Genomic DNA, 20,104 nt, shown 5'->3' with positions numbered 1-20,104 from the left:
CAGCCCCTAGGCACAGAGCTCTGGCTGCCATTTTGGATCTCCAGCAGGATGAGTGAGGCCAAGAGCCTGGTGTTGTCTGTGAGGGAGAAACTGCCCCCAACTCCAGATCCCTCACAGGGAGGGCTCAGAGAGCCACACGTCCTCGAACCCGGGTGTAGGCTTGATAACAAGGGGTCTGATTGCGACTGACAATAATAAACCTGACCATGTTAATTTTGAGAGTGTTTGTAAATGGACCAACCTGCATTGGCTGCGACTCAGTTAGATCCCTTTCAACCTGTGAAGCAGAAACCTTCCAGAGCCCAGAGGTACAGTAAAGGAGGTATCCTCCTTTCATTCTAACTCAGGTATGACAACACCAAGCCGAGGGGTGAACATAGTCCTACCTGGCGCCAAGCCTCATCAATTAGTCATACGACAATGTGGGGAGTGTGATAGCAAGCTAAGCCACCACAACAGACAGACAGTGGTGAAAATGACACAACATTATATAGGAGTGGTGGTGACACTAAGTGGGCCTTGTTCACAACTATTTGCCAAGACAACCTTTTGGATGGAATGTATATGACCGCTCCATGTGGACCAGTCTCTTACTGTGCTCAGAGTCAGAAAATAAATGTAAGACAGGAGGGGAAGTGAGCTGTGCATACAGAGATGCTCTAACTGCTGGGCTGACTGGGAACAAGAGACTGTTCTCACACTTCACACGGAGGAAGAAGAAGGACGCCCCGTGGCTTCAGACAACTCTCTTTCCTCTGCCATGTGTAAGACTGGTGCCGCCAGCACAGCACACATCCTCAGGCAAACCCAGTAATGTAGAGTAGACTGTTTGTGTGGGCGGCTGCCTGAGTCATATGTGTTGATGGAGCGGTTCTAGCCACTCCACCACTGATCTGACGTGAAGGAGTTAATGGGGTCCAACAGGGATCAGTGCTGGTGGTCCCAGTGGAGGAGAGAGTTACTGACAAAGATCAACACAATGCACAGCTCTCTCTCTCTCACTCTGACTCACTCCCTCCCTATTTCTCTACAACCACCTCATCATTTCAGTTCCTCTCTTTCATGTGATTTCTCTCTCTGCTACAGAGGTCATGCTAGCAGAGGTCATGGTAGCAGAGGTCATGGTAAGATGATGAGCAGAAGAGAGGTGAACAGGAAGGAGGGAGAAAAATACTGTTATACAGAGGAATAGAAAATGCCTTAGGACACCTCATGGTGTTGGGGATGTTGTCTGGTGTTATGGAGCTAATTGAGTTTATCATCACACAGGAGGGCTCCACCCTGGGCATGCGAACCAGCTGCCAGACATGTGGCTCCCTGCAACAGGACAACAGGGAAGGACAGACAGACAGATCCAGACAGACCTTGCGCTGGGCCTGTGTCAGCCACTCCTCCTCCATCTCCCTCTTTGCTTTCTCGTCGTCCTGCTGCTTACGTCGCTTGTCCTGGTGATGGGAGAAGAAGAGAAAGAGACCAACAAAAAGAGAGAGATTTAGGGTTGAGTGGAGGTAGAGATATACTTATGTTTCTGAACCTAATGAGGAGCACTTCCTGTTATTAAGCATCTCAGACGTGTGTCACCAGAGAGACAGAGTCCCACAGCTCACACTGCTTTCAAGCTCTATTGAGATAGTCATAGTTGTCATTTGAATGATGCTGGAGAAGATAACAGCACAACTACAGTACTGTATATCTTACTACAGTATAACTGAAAAGCGGTGACAGTAGATTACAGTGACAGGCCCCATAGACATATATGCTGTTGACCGGTGGAACAGCTGGTTCTTTAAGGTCAAAGTGCAGAGAAACGGAGGCAAGGCTAGGAGCACGTGGGCATGCCAGCACTCCATCTTCATGAGCTAGTCTGACAGTAACACACATATCACACATACTGCACATTCATGTTCTGTTAGGAGGAACGGTTCACTCCCATACACTAGCACCAATCCAGGCCTGAGACAGGAAACCACCACTGCTATCCCTTTGGACTTCTCATAGTTTCCCCAACATCCCTCCTTTCAAAAGCAACTGCAATTAGATTACGCTAAACAGAAGGGCTAATTTAGATCAGAATTTAATTAACGATTTTGGTCTAACCTAATTCAATAAGAACTGTGTTGGGGCATAACATGTGGGAGTTGGCTAGACCCCACTGCATCAAAGAAAGACAGGATAAAGCATGGAGGGAAGGCATGAGCATTGTGTGTGTGTGTGTGTGTGTGTGTGTGTGTGTGTGTGTGTGTGTGTGTGTGTGTGTGTGTGTGTGTGTGTGTGTGTGTGTGTGTGTGTGTGTTTGTATTTCTACTGTCTCTTAATGCTCAAGGTCCCTGTAGTGTTTAACCCTGCTGGTGAGGTCAGTAGTGGCCCTGAAGCAAATGCCATGCAACCCAATTGAATTATTCAAACATGGACAGACCGGGGGAGAGCAGGCATGTGATGTGGATGTACATGACTGGGGGAGAGCAGGCATGTGATGTGGATGTACATGGCTGGGGGAGAGCAGGCATGTGATGTGGATGTACATGGCTGAGGGAGAGCAGGCATGTGATGTGGATGTACATGGCTGAGGGAGAGCAGGCATGTGATGTGGATGTACATGGCTGAGGGAGAGCAGGCATGTGATGTGGATGTACATGGCTGAGGGAGAGCAGGCATGTGATGTGGATGTACATGGCTGGGGGAGAGCAGGCATGTGATGTGGATGTACATGGCTGGGGGAGAGCAGGCATGTGATGTGGATGTACATGGCTGAGGGAGAGCAGGCATGTGATGTGGATGTACATGGCTGAGGGAGAGCAGGCATGTGATGTGGATGTACATGGCTGAGGGAGAGCAGGCATGTGATGTGGATGTACATGGCTGAGGGAGAGCAGGCATGTGATGTGGATGTACATGGCTGAGGGAGAGCAGGCATGTGATGTGGATGTACATGGCTGAGGGAGAGCAGGCATGTGATGTGGATGTACATGGCTGAGGGAGAGCAGGCATGTGATGTGGATGTACATGGCTGAGGGAGAGCAGGCATGTGATGTGGATGTACATGGCTGAGGGAGAGCAGGCATGTGATGTGGATGTACATGGCTGAGGGAGAGCAGGCATGTGATGTGGATGTACATGGCTGAGGGAGAGAAGGCATGTGATGTGGATGTACATGGCTGGGGGAAATATCCATCATATAAGCATAATGTATAGTACATGTCAATGTGCTCTGTGTGGGTTGTGTGCCTAATGTTAGAATGCCTTTAATTGTGTTGACTTCTGCAGAATGTGAGGTTAAAAAGGGTAACTATTTACAGATCACTGCCTTGATGCAGAGTAAACGTCTCACTGCCCTGACCGTTGTTGGGCGTCTTTATCAATGCACAAGTTCAAATCAATTCGTAAGGTGGAAGTAAAACCCTGAGACTTACCTCTATAGCCTGCACTCTCTGCTGGTACTTCTCTGCCTCGTCCATGTTGGGTCTACAACACAAGAACACAGAGGAGAGTTATAGTTACTTTACTCAATTATTAAAAGTTATTCCACACATATTTGGCGAAAGCGCATAACTGATTTTCAATTCCCTTCGCTGTGGGACAGTGGATGAGAGAGTGTGATGATGTGATGCCAGATCCTAGATCAGTCATATATCAAAGCAGTGCAGAGGCTTCTCATGGAGAGACTGCTACACTATTGTATTCTGTCATGTACTGGGTCCTTTGGGTGTTGTCCTGTCATACTTCAAACCACCAACTACATGCTCATATTATTATACACTTTCCACAGAGGTGACTGGAAAACTGCCTGTTAGCAATATCTGCACTAGAGATGATTACTACATAATTCTTATATCATTATTTAAACCCTAAATGAGAGAGCAGAGAGGAACTGGGAGAAGGGAGAGCACATAGCAGCACATGATGCTGAGTTGCTGAGCTCCCAACAGTAATAAGTCTGACTGAAATTAAAGGAATGATTGATTCCTGGAGCAGCAACCTCACACACAGGGATAAAGTGTATGAGGAGAGGGAGTAAAACAGAGGCTGTGGAGAGGACTATGGATCCGTTTGGCTTACAGTAAGAGTGGGAGGGCAGAGCTGCTCTCAGAAGATATATTAGGTTCACACTGCCTTTCCCCTATGTTATCATTAACTGTAAATAAAATGCTATAAACCAACCTGTCGCAGCTTTGATCACTGACATGATAATGCCACTAGTCCAGAGTGTAATACACAGTGTACTACAGTACAGAGTGTACTACAGTACAGAGTGTACTACAGAGTGTACTACACTACAGAGTGTACTACACAGTGTACTACAGGACAGAGTGTACTACAGAGTGTACTACAGTACAGAGTGTACAACACTAGAGTGTACTACACTACAGAGTGTACTACAGTGTACTACAGAGTGTACTACAGTACAGTGTGTACTACAGTACAGGGTGTACTACAGAGTGTACTACAGTACAGAGTGTACTACAATACAGAGTGTACTACAGAGTGTACCACATAATGTACTACAGTGTACATAGTGTACTACAGAGTGTACTACAGTACAGAGTGTACTACAGTACAGTGTATTACTACATAGTGTACTACAGTACAGTGTATTACTACAGAGTATACTACACTACAGCGTATTACTACAGAGTGTGCTACACTACAGCATATTACTACAGAGTGTACTACACACAGCGTATTACTACAGAGTGTACTACACTACAGCATATTAGAATGTACTACACTACAGAGTATTACTACAGAGTGTACTACAAAACACAGTATACAACAGAGTGTACTACACTATAGAGTGTACTACACCACAGAGTGTACTACAGAGTGTACTACACTACATAGTGTACTACAGAGTGTACTACACTACAGCGTATTACTACAGAGTGTACTACACTACATCGTATTACTACATAGTGTACTACACTACATCGTGTTACTACAGAGTGTACTACACTACAGCGTATTACTACATAGTGTACTACACTACAGCGTATTACTACATAGTGTACTACACTACAGCGTATTACTACAGAGTGTACTACACTACATCGTATTACTGCATAGTGTACTTACACTACAGCGTATTATTACAGAGTGTACTACACTACAGCGTATTACTACAGAGTGTACTACACTACAGCGTATTACTACATAGTGTACTACACTACAGCGTATTACTACAGAGTGTACTTACACTACAGCGTATTACTACATAGTGTACTACACTACAGCGTATTACTACAGAGTGTACTACAGTATCTCATCCTGTCATCTATTTAAACACACTTAGAAGTTTTGACATAAGAAGAGCTGGAAGATGCCGATTGAGTCAAACTCCAACAACTGTCAGAAGGGCTACACACACACACACACACACACACACACACACACACACACACACACACACACACACACACACACACACACACACACACACACACACACACACGCGCACCCACACACACACACACATGCGCACACACACACACACACACACACACACACACACACACACACACACACACACACACACACACACCTCATATCAAAGCTCACTCTGGGAGATGGCTGCTTGATTGAAGTTGCAAATGTGTTAAGCAATAGAGATCTATAATGATTCACAGCCAATGACAGCCATTTCATGAGAGCAGATTATATTATAATTATACAGTATTATAATTATACAAGTTATAATTCAACCTCAGATATTTACCTTATATCTTTAAATTAATAAATATTCTATTTACATTATATACATGATTGGTATAACTAGCCTACTATGGAGAATGGTACTCGAGGCACAGGTGACTATATTTTAAGTACCGTTCTGTCCAACTCAGATTGATACTATATAGCATAAGTGGTTAGAGATTAGGATGGTTGTATGGTGTCTGAGGGCTGCACAGCTACAGTGTGATATAGCCATAGTCAGCCACACAGGGCTATTGTTAGTCTCAGGCGGGCATTGTAGTGAGGGTGACAGACGGCTCTAGAGGTAAAGGGGGTGTTGTATTGACGGCAGGGCTGTGATGGAGAGGGAGGGGCTGTGATGTCTCACACCCAACACGGGGGTCATTAGTGGCCATTGTCACGGTGATGGAGTGCCACAGGCAGAGGTTCATTAGAAGAGGCACAAGGGCGCTGCCAACCCGGGGGACTCTCCTTGTCCAGATGATGGACGTCTTACACACTGCCAACCGCCAGCCAGCCCAGAGCCCCCCCACTCACTTGGACACCCCAGTCCTTCTGTGTCTGTCTGTGTATGACTGGCTGCTGCTGCTACCCTGGAGAGAGTATACCACTTTGTTTGTACAGTCTGGAGGTGACTGAGATGGGGGGGGGGGGGGGGGGGGGGCTGTGTTGCTTTGGCAGTCGAGCTGCTGTTTCTAGACACCATTTGTCGCATGGTATTCTCCTGGGAATCAGCAAATGTGACGTGTGCTGCTTATCATATGAGCCCACACTTCTTAGAGAGAGAGAGATTTCCTGGGAGGACGTCAGGGGACCGGATCTTCCAGGGAGCTTCCCAGGGTTCCTGCTTAACTTAAATGTAACTTCCCAGGAGAAATGACTAGGGCCAAAGGGACAGAAACTTTCCATGCATCAAATGTCCCTGTACACTGTACTGTAACTCAGCCCCTTGAGAGACCCTGACCTGAAAGAGAGATAGAGGAAAGAGAGACACCTAGGTCCTCTGTGACCTGACCTGGACTGAGGGGAAAACACAATGTACTTCCGACAGCTACAAATCGAGCACTTAAGCCAGAGTCCCTGCAACCCTTTTCCACTGAGTGGAGTCTTGGAGCGGGACCAAAATGGAATGTAAGCACAGACACTGAGGCTGGCGTGTGGGTGTCCCTCACCTGTCCCCACTGAGCTCTCTCTCTCTCTCTCTCTCTCTCTCTCTCTCTCTCTCTCTCTCTCTCTCTCTCTCTCTCTCTCTCTCTCTCTCTCTCTCTCTCTCTCTCTCTCTCATCCATCCGTCAGCAGAGAGAGAAGTGCTCTCACGGAACATGGAGTGCCCACTCAGGCTGAACTGATTTCTCTCCAGCTGTGGGTGAGATCCAGGGACGGAGTGAGTGTGTTGTGTGTGTCACATTGAGTGTCTCACAGGGGGACACAGATAGTATGTACAGAAAGGTGGAGGTGTAAATGGGTGGGTGATGTGTGTGTGGGAGAGAGATAGATCTGACCTGTGTTTCTCAGCCACAAACAACTGCAAGACGTCTGACAGTCAGCGCCTTATCTTCTCCAAGGGGGTTGGAAATCTCCTCTGTCTTTTCCCGCTTAAGGCACGGCTCACTGAATGTGACTGTGAGACTGGAGGGGGGAGGAACACTGGGAGATATTTACACCAGTAGCACAGCAGGAGGCACATTCTGTAGCCTGACACCATACAGTACAGTATGCATTACTGATACATACAGAAATATTTGTGTACAAGAAAGAAAGGCTTTACACATTCAGTATTACTGTAAACACTCTGCTGTATGAACAATACTCAAGAGGAGCACTGCCCATAATCTTGGAATGGTGGGTGGAAACGTATGGGAAAAGGCAACATGTAAATGTTGCTCCTCAATAGGGAACCCAGTTTCTCACTGTGTGGAGGATCGGGATAACCTCACCCTGGAATCCTAACTATGTGGAATGGATCTCTCCCTGGAGCTCCCCATGGACTCACTGTGGGGGAGACCAGCCCAGGGATGGAGGTCAAATGTTCTCCAGGAGTTCTGGTATACATTATGTTGAGTGCCAGGAGTTTTTCCTGGCTGTGTGATCTGACCAGGAAAGACTTGGCCTTAGTTGTGACTATAACTAGGGCCCAGATTTTTTTCTGGCCAGGTCCCATGATCTGGAAATAACTCCTGGCCCTAAATGCATTGTAATCGCAATTGTTAGTGTAAAAACAAGAAATGGCCAATCTGGTCTGGCCACTGGTCTTCATGGCACATCCAGTCCACAGAGTGAGACAAACTCAGACCCTGCCACTTAGCCATATTCTACATGGGGGTGAGAGTCAGCCAGTCCAGAGAGAAAGCGATTCTCTGTCCCAGAAACTAGTCATGTACAAAAGTTACGCTGCTCCGCTCCCTAATGTATAATTCAGCACTAGGAAGGCATTCTCTCTGTCCTCCGGAATCGACTCGGTTTTTAAAGTTACTTTCTGTGTTTTCCAAGTCCTCCTCTACTTCTTGCTGAAAGCATGGATTCAATTGTTTATACTTTTGGTTTTTAATAAAGTGCAAGTGCTTTAAGTCGTTGTGGGTGTGCATGTCTGCATGCATTTGTTTGTTTCTGTGAATCTGTGTACGTGCGTGTGTTTGGTAGATTGAGTGCTGAAAGTATAGGGAGCCGTAAAAGTGACAGAATATGAGTGGAATCAGAAATATTTGATTTGAATGCCACAGAAGTATAACTCACAGAACATTCTTCCCCAAAAGCAAAAGCAGGTCTGGAGGAGGAAGCTCACAGCTCTGTGACTGACGTGATGGTGGGAACTCTGGAGGTGTGAGAACAGTATAAGCTCCCAGTGAGATTCTGGAGGTTATCAGGAAGATACACATCTCCCCTGCAAGGTCACAGCTGTAGTTTTATTCACATCCAAAACATCTCTAAATGGAATGTAAGGCAGGGATCAGGGAGATAATTGGGCCTTAGCAGAGGTGTTCACCCAGCAACAATATTCATACACCAGTAACTATGGGATTTCCTGAACTCTGTAACCAACACCACCATTTCCAGGAACAGAGGTGCAGCTAACATTCCAGTACAATGAAGTCAACTAGAGAATACAGCACGTTCCATCGGAATCACTGTTGTCCAGACATAATGTAGACTGTGGTACTGTACTAGGCTGAGTCAGGACAGGAGAGCCCCAAACCTCCTCAGCCTGGCACAGGATGGGCTGCTAGGAGCCAGGACTTCCAGGACTGGTAGGCTTTACTCAGCTGAAAGCACACAGCTTAGCAGGGGAGACTGACTCACATGGTCTCTCTGTCAGGGACTTCCACCTGGGCCACGCACGCACGCACGCACGCACGCACGCACGCACGCACGCACGCACGCACGCACGCACACACACACACACACACACACACACACGCACACACACACACAAGGAAGCTCCTGCCATGTTGAGGCCCAGATTGCAGGACATGTGTCTGTTGCCTACCAAGCGTTTGCATTGTCATTGTGGGTTACTTCATCATTGGGTTCAATCACCATCAGAGCTGTGCTTGGGGGCACAGATGGCTCCTGTGTGCTCTGTTTGTTTGTCTGAGCCTCTTTGTCAACGTCTCTAATTAGAATAATGAGAAACAGTATGCTGCTTCCCAACAGGAAGTAAGATGCAGCATTACACTCCATTTAACTTCACAAGAGCTCACACAGGAGCTCCGCCTATCACGTGCACATGCACACACACCGACGGTCAAACGTGCATGCGCACGAACACACACCCACACTCACTAACACACACACTTCAACTTTCCCTGGCAAACACACTTGGATGGATATGCTCTCTCACTTCGTAACGGTTTTCCTAGAAAGTGTACCGAACTATGTGCCGTTTAAATGTGTGCCGTTTATACTGAACAAAAATATAAACGCAACTTGTAAAGTGTTGGTCCCATGTTTCATGAGTTGAAACATGGGACCAATTGTGACGGTGGGGTTATGGTATGGGCAGCCATAAGCTACTGACAACAAACACAATTGCATTTTATCGATGGCAATTTGAATGAACAGAGATACCGTGACAAGATCCTGGGGCCCATTGTCGTGCCATTCATCCGCCGCAATTAACTCATGTTTCACCATGATAATGCACAGCCCCATGTCACAAGGATCTGTACACAATTCCTGGAAGCTGAACATTTCCCACTTCTTTCATGGCCTGCATACCAGACATGCCACCCATTGAGCATGTTTGGGATGCTCTGGATCAATGTGTACAACAAAGTGTTCCAGTTCCTGTCAATATCTAGTAACTTCAAACAGCTATTTAAGAGTTGTGGGATAACATTCCACAGGCCACAATCAACAGCCTGATCAACTCTATGCAAAGGAGATGCAAAGTGTCACGCTGCATGAGGCAAATGATACTGACTTTTTCTGATCCACAACACAATTGTTTTTAAAGGTATTTGTGACCAACAGATGCATATCTATATTCCCAGTCATGTGAAATTCATAGATTAGGGCCTAATTAATTAATTTAAATTGACTGAGTTCCTTATATGAACTGTAAGTCGATAAAATCTTTGAAATTGTTGCATGTTGTGTTAATATTTTTGTTCAGTATAAATGCCTGTCCTATTGTCATTGGATAAAATAGGGTGGGACCATGAGACGTGACAGTGTGGTTGTGTTGAGCATAAACTGTTCAAGTATTCAGTTACTACGTGATCCAAACTCAGGTGTTCCCAAAACTTTTTGGCCCGTGACCCCAATTTGATATAAAAAATGTTTTGTGACCCCACCATGTAAAAAAAGTTATGCAATCAACAGCCATTGTATACTTTTTATTATTATTGGGGCTATGACAGTTTATTACAAATCAGTCTGCCTGTACTTTTGACAGTATTTCAGTCTGAAGGGAGTATGGTTTGAAGTAAATGAAATGCATCAGAAAGGTATTGGGAAGTTCAGAAGATCAGGGCCTGGTCTTGTCTACTCTGTTTTAATGAGTCATGCGTGGCTTGTGGGCATGGTAGAAGGAAACAGAAGACACATACAGTACATGTTTCAGAAGACACATACATGTTTCAGGGTACTGGCATAACCCCAGTTCTATGAACCAAGTTACTCTCCCGACCTCATTTTCAAACCAGGCAACCCCTAGTTTAGGAAACGCTGTCCCAACTGCTGTGTATGTACAGTATGTCAGGCTGCATTCTCTTCCCTGCCGTACCTACCGTGCCAAATCAAAGCAATGACATGAGGAGGTGACTGAGCCTAGCTATAGTTAATGGGAACAGACCAGGGTACAAATCAGATGATCAGATGCAGCCAACGCTTGCACCCCACCCCCATCCTCCACTGATATACTGTCCATACACATGGATACACATGGACACATGCACACTTGGCTGCATAAACAAGCTGGCAGAAACAATGTGCTCTAGATTGCATGAAGTGTTACTGTAGTCTCTGCAGCAGCACATTGTGTGAATGGAATATTCTGCACAATGAGGGCCGAGAATACACAGTGTTGACTCAGGAAAAGTTCTCATCTCATAAATAGTTAAAAAGCTGGGCTTTTAAAAAAATTGGTTAACCTGTGCCCTGCAAGTTTGGCGGTCTACAAAATATGCATTCAGGGAGGTGGAAATTTGCTTTTCTGGGCTGCCTAGTACTTAATAACTATGGTTCTGGCCTGGAGAATGTGGCCTATAAGCATGCCTGGTTAACTTTGAGATGAACCTGCTCTGAACCTACACTGAACCTGCTCTGCTCACATAGACTTCTCTCTACCTCTACCCAACACACACAACACCTCATCCTTTACACTGTTGACCATTATCATCACGTTATACAGTTCCATTAAAACAGCAGAGTTGTCATCACTATGGAGATAAAAGCCATAGCACAATGAGTTAAAGCTGGTGAACCTTACCTTACTTTCAGTGATTCAGCCGTTCTAGTCCATGATCAGAATGAAACTACCCACAATGATCAATCAACATTACCGCATTACAGCAATTATTGTCTGACCGGCAACATCAAATTTGAAAGGCCTAATCCTCATTCAGTAATAAACACTCTAGCAATATAAGTCATGAGCAATATAACTACTGACCTTTCATTTACTGCTGCTTAAAATGACAGCTAGGTCACACTTTGAGCTGAGGCTGGGGTCCTATGTGGCTCAGTTGGTAGAGTATGGCGCTTGCAATGCCAGGGTTGTGGGTTTGATTCCCACGGGGCACCAGCAAGAAAATGTATGCACTCTCTACAGTAAGTCGCTCTGTATAAGAGCATCTGCTAAATGACTAAAATGTCAAGAAAAGAAAAGAATGTAAGGCCAGAGTGTGCTTGTTGAGGAAGTTTGAGGTATAGCTGTCAGTACCTGTGCCCTGCAGGAGGCCACGTTTAGGTTTGGTGTGGAGCAAACCAAAATTGGTTCTGTAAAGGTTCCCAGTACATTTGTTAGGTTGTGGCAAATATTCTCTTGACACAAAAACTGTCTCGTTGTGATGATTATAGAATGTTTGTATAAAACATTTGCCTGATGTTCCTAGTACACATTTAATCTGTTCCCAGAATGTTTCATGTTGTGTGGACATTATAAGAGTTCCCAAAACACAAAAACTGTCCACTTGTGATGATTATTTAAATGTTTCTATTAGGTTGCAAAAAAACTACATTTGCCTGATGTTGCAATAACATTCCCAGAACAATTACTTTGTTTCTTTAAAAGTTCTTAAAACATTTACTTAGGTTGTGGGAACATTGTGGGGATATGACAGAAAGGTTCCCACAACACTACAACTTTCCAGTTGTGCTGATATTCAGATAATGTTTGTATCAGGGTGCACAAAACATTTCTTTGACGATGCAAGAATGATGAGAAAAAAACCTTTCTGAGTTCTTTAAAGGTTCCCAGAAAATGTAATCAGGTTGTGGGAACAGTGTGGGTGCATTACAAGAGATAGGTTCCCAAAACACAAAATATGCATGGTTGTGATGAAATTCATACAATGTTTAAGTTAGGTTGCACAGGACATTCCCTTAATGTTGTAAGAATTAAATAAGACCGTTTTTATGACGTTCGTAGACTATTCCACTGATTTTAACGAACGTCATAAATACAGCCTCATTGCTGCAACTCCCCAACGTGCTCGGGAGGCAATGGTCGAGTCATGCGTCCGTGCCTTAGACTGCTGCACCACTCGAGGGGCCCTTTCCAAGGATATCCCCCCCCCCCCCCCCCACACACTCCTAAATATGAGCCTTTTTGCAGACAAGCTGATATTCAGTCCCATAGACACTCAGATCCCCTATGTACTTGAACACCAGTTAATAGTTCACTGTTCTGACTGGTTCTTTCATTCAGCTGACAGCAGCACTGATCTCTGACCCTTTCACGATGAAGGTCATTGAAAAGCCTGCTCACGTCTCGTCTTCACACATTCCAGGCAGTGAGAACACATTTACTGTACACACAGAGACATTAAGAAGGCTGCAGAGAGCAGAGTGTACACAATGTAATCTCCTGTAATCTCCTAGTCTAGTAAAGTCACATGTCTTGCTGTTATTCCCTCTGTAGGATTTCCACCTCCTTCATAGAAACAGGCTGCTCGTTGAACATCTTATTCCACAATTATGGACATTAATATGGAGTTGGTCCCCACTTTGCTGCTATAACAACCTCCACTCTTCTGGGAAGTGTAATGTGGTGCGTGCTGGTGGCAGGGAAGTCAGGCGCAGGAGAATGAACTTGGTAAAAACGGAGCTGTTTAATAAACATCAAAACCTCCAAAAACCAAAGTATACAAAATAACAAATAGAGGGTGCAAAATCCATCGCACACCAGAAATAACAATAAACACCTACATACAACAAACAATCTCCGACAAGGACATGAGGAGAAACAGAGGGTTAAATACACAACATGTAATTGATGGGATTGGAACCAGGTGTGTAGGAAGACAAGACAAAACCAATGGAAAATGAAAAATGGATCAATGATGGCTAGAAGGTCGCTGACGTCGACCGCCGAACACCACCCGAACAAGGAGAGGGACCGACTTCGGCGGAAGTCATGACAGGAAGGCTTCCACTAGATGTTGGAACATTTCTGCGGGGACTTGCTTCCATTCAGCCACAAGAGCATTAGTAAACTGATGTTGGGCGATTAGGCGTGGCTTCCAGTCTGCATTCCAATTAATCTCAAAGGTGTTCGATGGAGTTGAGGTCAGGGTTCAGTGCAGGCCAGGCAAGTTCTTCCACACCGATCTCAACAAACCATTTCAGTATGGACCTGCTTTTGTGCATTGGCATTGTCATGCTGAAACAGGAAAGGGCCTTCCCCAAACTGTTGCCACAAAGTTGGAAGCACAAAATCATCTAGAATATCATTGTATGCTGTAGAGTTAAGATTTCCCTTCACTGGAACTAAGGGGCCTAGCCCGAACCATGAAAAACACCCCCAGACCATTATTCATCCTCCATCAACTTTACAGTTGGCACTAAGCATTCGAGATTGTGTGGCCTACCACTTCGTGGCTGAGCCGTTGTTGCTCCTAGACATTTCCACTTCACAATAACAGCACTTACAGTTGACTAGGGCAATTCTAGCAGGGCAGAAATTATACGAACTGACTTGTTGGAAAAGTGGCATCCTATGACGGTGCCACAATGAAAGTCACTGAGCTCTTCAGTACGGAGCATTCTACTGCCAATGTTTGTCTATGGAAACTGCATGGCTATGTGCTCAATTTTATACGCCTGTCAGCAACGGGTGTGGCTGAAATAGTCGAATGCACTAATTTGACGGGTGTCCACATACTTTTGTACATATAGTGTATGAACTGAACATAGACCAGCCTAAACACTACATTTAAACAAATGCATGCAATCATTTACACATGTGAACCTGACCCAAACGCAGATATCCTGTACATGATAGCACAAATGCGCTCAACCATGCACACAACCACATAAGGACAAGGCCTGCTGTCATGCACATAGTCTAGAACTCAAATGCAGAACTATACACATATGAGGACCACATATACAAATACATTACGCAACACTAGTATGTCCTCATTCTGTCCTCCCCAACAGTCTGTAAATCATATCTCATTCTATCTATGCAGATCATATTCCACTTAATCCTTGTTTATTCTGTGTAGGCTAAGGCTCACGCACATCTGATAAATCATGGCGTCCAGTTCATCACACTGTGTGCTCCTCCACAGCACCCTGATCCAGTTGGAGGAACAAACAGAAGACATAAGCTGTTGTTGTTCCCTAGCTACGTTGTTTTTAGCCATCGACCCTGCAGCCTCTCTCTCCTCTGCCTTAACACCATTACATCGTTAGGGAGGGACGATTACATAATTTGGGCGGAATATGCGGAATATATTAATGGTTATGTCTTTTCAAGTCAGATTAGAGATGAGGTCATGTTGTTAACCTCAGCGTTATGGTATGCATGGCTTTGTCATGTGAGGATGTCTACCGAGGTTCCTTGACACAGCTTGGATTATGAAAAACAGATTGTCCATTCAAATGTGTAAACCCTTTGGAAAATAGTGTGTTCAGCCTGTCACAAGTATTTTACACTCAATATACTCTTTGGAAAAGGGTATTCAATGCACAATTCATATACTTTCCTTCTACACCTCACTTGACAAGTACTTTCACTGATTCAAATTCAGCATAAAAACGGCAATGGAGAAAAAACATTTCAAACCATTTTTAGATGTTTCCAGAGCATTCTAATGCAGCTTCCTGAAATAGCTCAATGTCTCTTGGTAGAAGTTACAATTTAAGCACTTTAATAAAAACAATTGGCCTTGTCAATGTACAGTGCAAGTCTAATGAGTTCATGGCTCCATAACGGGAAAGAGCATTCATCAAGCACTTTGCCTCACTTGCCAGGCTTATATTTTAACTCCGCATTGTTGGAATAGGACCCGTACATTATTTATGAGGCAGCACTAGAGGGAAAGGGGCCCAACTATAGTCTTATTGAAGGGTAATTAGATCCATGTTTTCTCCCACTCTACACTTGTCACACCCTGGCCTTAGTTATCTTTGTTTTCATTATTATTTTAGTTAGGTCAGGGTGTGACATGGTGAAGTATGTGTTTTGGTTTGTCTAGGGGTTTGTAGGTTTAATGGGGTAATGTCTTGTCTAGGTGTTTGTATGTCGATGGCTGCCTAGATTGGTTCTCAATTAGAGACAGCTGTGGTTTATTGTCTCTAATTGGGAGCCATATTTAAGGCAGCCATGGGCATCATGTGTTTGTGGGTAATTGTCTATGTTGAACGTTTGTTGCTTGTCTGTGCACTTACGTTATTTAGCTTCACGGTCGTTTGTTGTTTTGTTAGTTTGTGTATAGTGTTTCGTTTGTTCTTCTTCTAAATAAAAGAATATGTATTTTCCACACGCTGCGCCTTGGTCCACTGTCTATCAAGAAGACGATCGTGACTACACTCAAAGACTCGATCATGGACACTGTTACTGACACTTGTGGCTGCTTCGCGTGATGTATTGTTGTCCCTACCTTTTTGCCCTTTGTGCTGTTGTCTGTGCCTAACAATGTTTGTACCATGTTTGTCCTGCTACCTTGTTGTGCTGCTGCCATGTTGCTACCTTGTTGTTGTGTTGCTACCATGATGTGCTACTATGCTGTTGTTGTCTTAGGTCTCTCTTTATGTAGTGTTGTCTCTCTTGTCATGATGTGTGTGTTGTCCTAAAAAAATGATATCCCAGCCCCCGTCCCCGCAGGAGGCCTTTTGCCTCTTGTTAGGCTGCCATTGGAAATAACAATTTGTTCTTATTTGACTTGCCTAGTTAAATAAAGGTTAAATAAAAACTAAAAATAGATTAGATTGAGGCAGAATGAACAGCCATTGTCTGATGAGCCTCCAAATGTCAATTCAAATCCTACACATCTGTCCTCATATCCCTTGGGCGTACTTTGAATGAATTTGTGTACAGTATAAATATGTATTCAAAATCTGAAGTATTGCATATTGAATTTTGTGGCAGTCGAGGTCCTTAGATGTTACATAGTCATTGTAACAACACGTTGTCCAATCCATAACGCTCAGCTGTGTCATTTAGGCGGAGGTTCCTTTCAACAGAACACCACCCAACATAGGACGGCCGACGTCATGTCAGAGTTGGATGGTAAATGTTCCAATAAATGTTGATTTATGGTCCCCTACCAGCCATTTCCCCGGCAGTGGCATCCATCCCCTCAAAAGTGGGTCACATGTGAAAGTAATGGGGGCTGTGAAACAGGACAGAGCAACCCCATAAATAATAGAGAAGGGAAAGCAAGGCGGTGTTAGCCGCAGCGGCCATATTCCTTTGTCTGTAATCACATTTCTAGGCCCAGCTTTGTCAGGCAAATCCGTCGAGGTTTTGTGTCTAATGGTGTCTTTCCATCAAGGCGTAAGTCTGATTCACGACTCTGGAGTGACAGCCCATTGTCTCCTCCCTGAACCCAGAATCCTCAGGGTTTTCTCAAGCTGTCAGCGTGTGTATCCACGGGCTCATTAAGCTGATGACGGGATGGAGATTTTGTGGGGAGAAGAGCAGGCATGGCTGAATGCAAACAGCTCAAAGCTCTCCATCAATCTAATTGTGTGAGAGACTGTGCTGCTGATATCACCAAGGAGATATCACGGAGAGCAGCGCTCAAATGTGTTAATTGAGTTGACTCTCGATTTCCAAATCCACGGGCAGGATTTTAGTTTTGCCTCATCTAAGGAACAGTGCTGTACATTTCCACATCCATTCGATCTACAGTAACAATCATAAAAACTACAGTACACAAGTATTTTGCACAGTAAGCTAATTCCTCCATATCTCAGAACATCTGATCAAGACCAGAACTGCCTGAGGTTACGGAGCAGCAGATATTCAGTATCAAACTGCATGGTTAACGTTCCTCTCTCCGGAATCCATTTTCCTTCCTGTGACTGAAGCTCTGACATTTAACTGTAATGGCTCGGAAGAACATGAACCACAGCTATATTTTCAGGAAACAGCGCTGCTTCTCTTTGAGATGACTGACAATAAGTTAGCCATGTGCCAAGAGCTTCTGAAGTAAGTCTCTTACCTGACGTGATGTGAAACATCAAATATTCAAGAGAGCAAAATTCACCTGCCTTTACAAGAGCAGCGCACCCCACCACTGAAAATCGTTGGCTCTGGACAGGTGCAAAGCCCTAGTTCCAACCTAATCTCGGTTAACCAAGAACTAAAATCTCACATAATTTGGTTATGTTTATGTAGTCTGTCCACGAAAGATTAGTTCCAACCAAACAACCAATACTCTGAATGTTTAAGGGGGCACAACCTTTTGGCACTATCATATGGTTTCTCGCAATCTCTTCAACGGGAATTTTAGATTGCTGCTTTGACCTTAGTGCTTGAGATTTTACACATCGACAAGAAGTCAGGCTGCGAACCGGCTGTAAAGGCTTGACACCATAGGAGCGTAATGTATTTCAAGATTCTGACCAGATGGAGCCACGAGAACCATCCCTTCATCTCCCTCCTCCCCCTCCCCCTTCCCCGGTGTTCGTCCCTCTGTGTTCTACCTAATGAAGCACTTTGCTGGAGCATGTGGGTGTCTTTAAGTGAGTCTCACCCGCCTCAGGCCCAATCTGGATGCTCATAACACTGGCAGACACTCTACACACTGCATATTTCCCTCTCTTACAGAGAGCAGAGCGATGGCTTCAGACGCCATCCACCCTAGCACCAACACTACCACTCTGATGATGTGAAATCAATATGAACATTAGTGCCCTAATCACTGCTAATGTTCTTTATGATCGTTACCCATTTACTAATTAATTACAAGACATTTCTTTGATATTCATATTCACATGAATATCATTATTCACATGACTATCATTATGGTAATGGGTGATATTTTGCCTGACAACAAGCTCTATATTTGGTAGGTGGAGCCTGTTTCAATTCTAGACTAGTTATCTCCTATGAAGATCCTCAGCCTGATGCTGATATGTGTTTAAGCTCTGTTGCAGAAGACGTCACAGAGTAATGAGGGACTGTCTCTGTACTGCAGCATAGAGGCCAAGAGCTGGAGTGGTGGTGTTGGGATGGTGCGGTGTGGCTGGAATATAGAAGCACTTAATTCCAATTAGACTAAATTTGATTATTGTGCCCTGGCTGAGAATCCCAAAGCAATTTGTCTCCTTAAGCATTGAATCCATTTTCGGGGATCTTTGTTGCCATGGAGTAGGTTAGTTAATGAAGTGCTCACTGTTAGAGGTGTGTCAGTCGTCTATGACTGACAGGTTGTTTATCAGTATTGAGTGGGTCACAAAAGCAGCTATTTTAAATGCACAGCTTATATTAATGTGCACCAAGTCACAGTCATCTCTCCTATACCAAAGGCAGGGATTTGTGTCTTAAACTTTGCCAATAGAGTGAGGTGACAAAGTTCTTCAGTTCAGGAATGCCCAAAAATGACCATTTATTATTTAACATCAGGCAGTCTATTGTGAAATGATGCAGGTACTTGGTTTTTACACTTTGAACAGGAATACAATGAAAGCTGAAGAGATTAATTTCACATGATATTCATACAAATGTGTCATTATATTGAACCAGCCCAGTTATAACATTATAATAAGCAATGTTGCAAAACAAAATCAATTTTTTTTAAAGATCTGTGGCACAACCTCAATGTTGAATAATATTGCAAAATGGGATCCAACTTGGTACAACTTCATGGGATATGATAATACGAAGTTGACCCGCAGAGTGGACTTTTAAAAGAGATGATGAGCTACAATAATTTACATACAACTGAAATGACGTGTAAAGCATTTGAACAAATAGGTAAATAGCCTTACCTTGCGTAACTTTCACTCGCAGTTGGAATGTAGAACAAGCGCACAGAAAGATATGGTTCAAGGACTCAGGTTGAAAAAGTTATGAACTCTTCAATCAGATTTGACTGTATTTTCCACCTCTACGATGTGTAACGTTTGGTATGAAAACTGCTGGGAAGTTAGTAAGAAAACACGAATTCGTTTGTGGGAGTGACCACAAAGTTCAGTGAGACGTAATAGGAGGCTAGAGTAGCCCACTCCATAAGGAACACTTCGGCGCGCCTCTCGTTCAGGGAAGGTACCAAGGAAGAAGAATAGCATGCTCCAGAAGAATGCTCGAGACCGTTAACTACCGCAGTAGTCTTAGCCTTTTACTTTCTAAAAACAGTTTTAGAATATGTCTTGCTGCCAGGATAGGTAGCTAAAAAAAAAAGTGAAACGTTAACTTGAGGTCGGCTGTTCTTGGTTATCTCATCAGTTTTCATGGGGGTCGGTTAAGTTAAGATAACAAGGTGCAGCCTATGGCCAGATACCAGATACCGTATGGGCC

The 20,104-nt window shown here is 44.3% G+C and overlaps 1 long non-coding RNA gene across 1 annotated transcript; it reads right to left on the bottom strand.

The window, feature by feature from the left end:
• Nucleotides 1-1,408: 1,408 nt before the first annotated feature.
• Nucleotides 1,409-19,624, bottom strand: LOC120044596. The gene is made up of 3 exons (XR_005476565.1): nt 19,576-19,624; nt 3,411-3,462; nt 1,409-1,445 (listed from the first exon to the last, which is right to left on the bottom strand). It is a non-coding gene; the product is annotated as an uncharacterized LOC120044596 (long non-coding RNA).
• Nucleotides 19,625-20,104: the final 480 nt, after the last annotated feature.

This window comes from Salvelinus namaycush, chromosome 3, assembly GCF_016432855.1.
Source record: "Salvelinus namaycush isolate Seneca chromosome 3, SaNama_1.0, whole genome shotgun sequence".
In the NCBI taxonomy this organism is placed as follows: Eukaryota; Metazoa; Chordata; class Actinopteri; order Salmoniformes; family Salmonidae; genus Salvelinus; species Salvelinus namaycush.
Note: the sequence above shows the minus strand (reverse complement) of the source record. Positions and strands in the feature narration are given on the sequence as shown.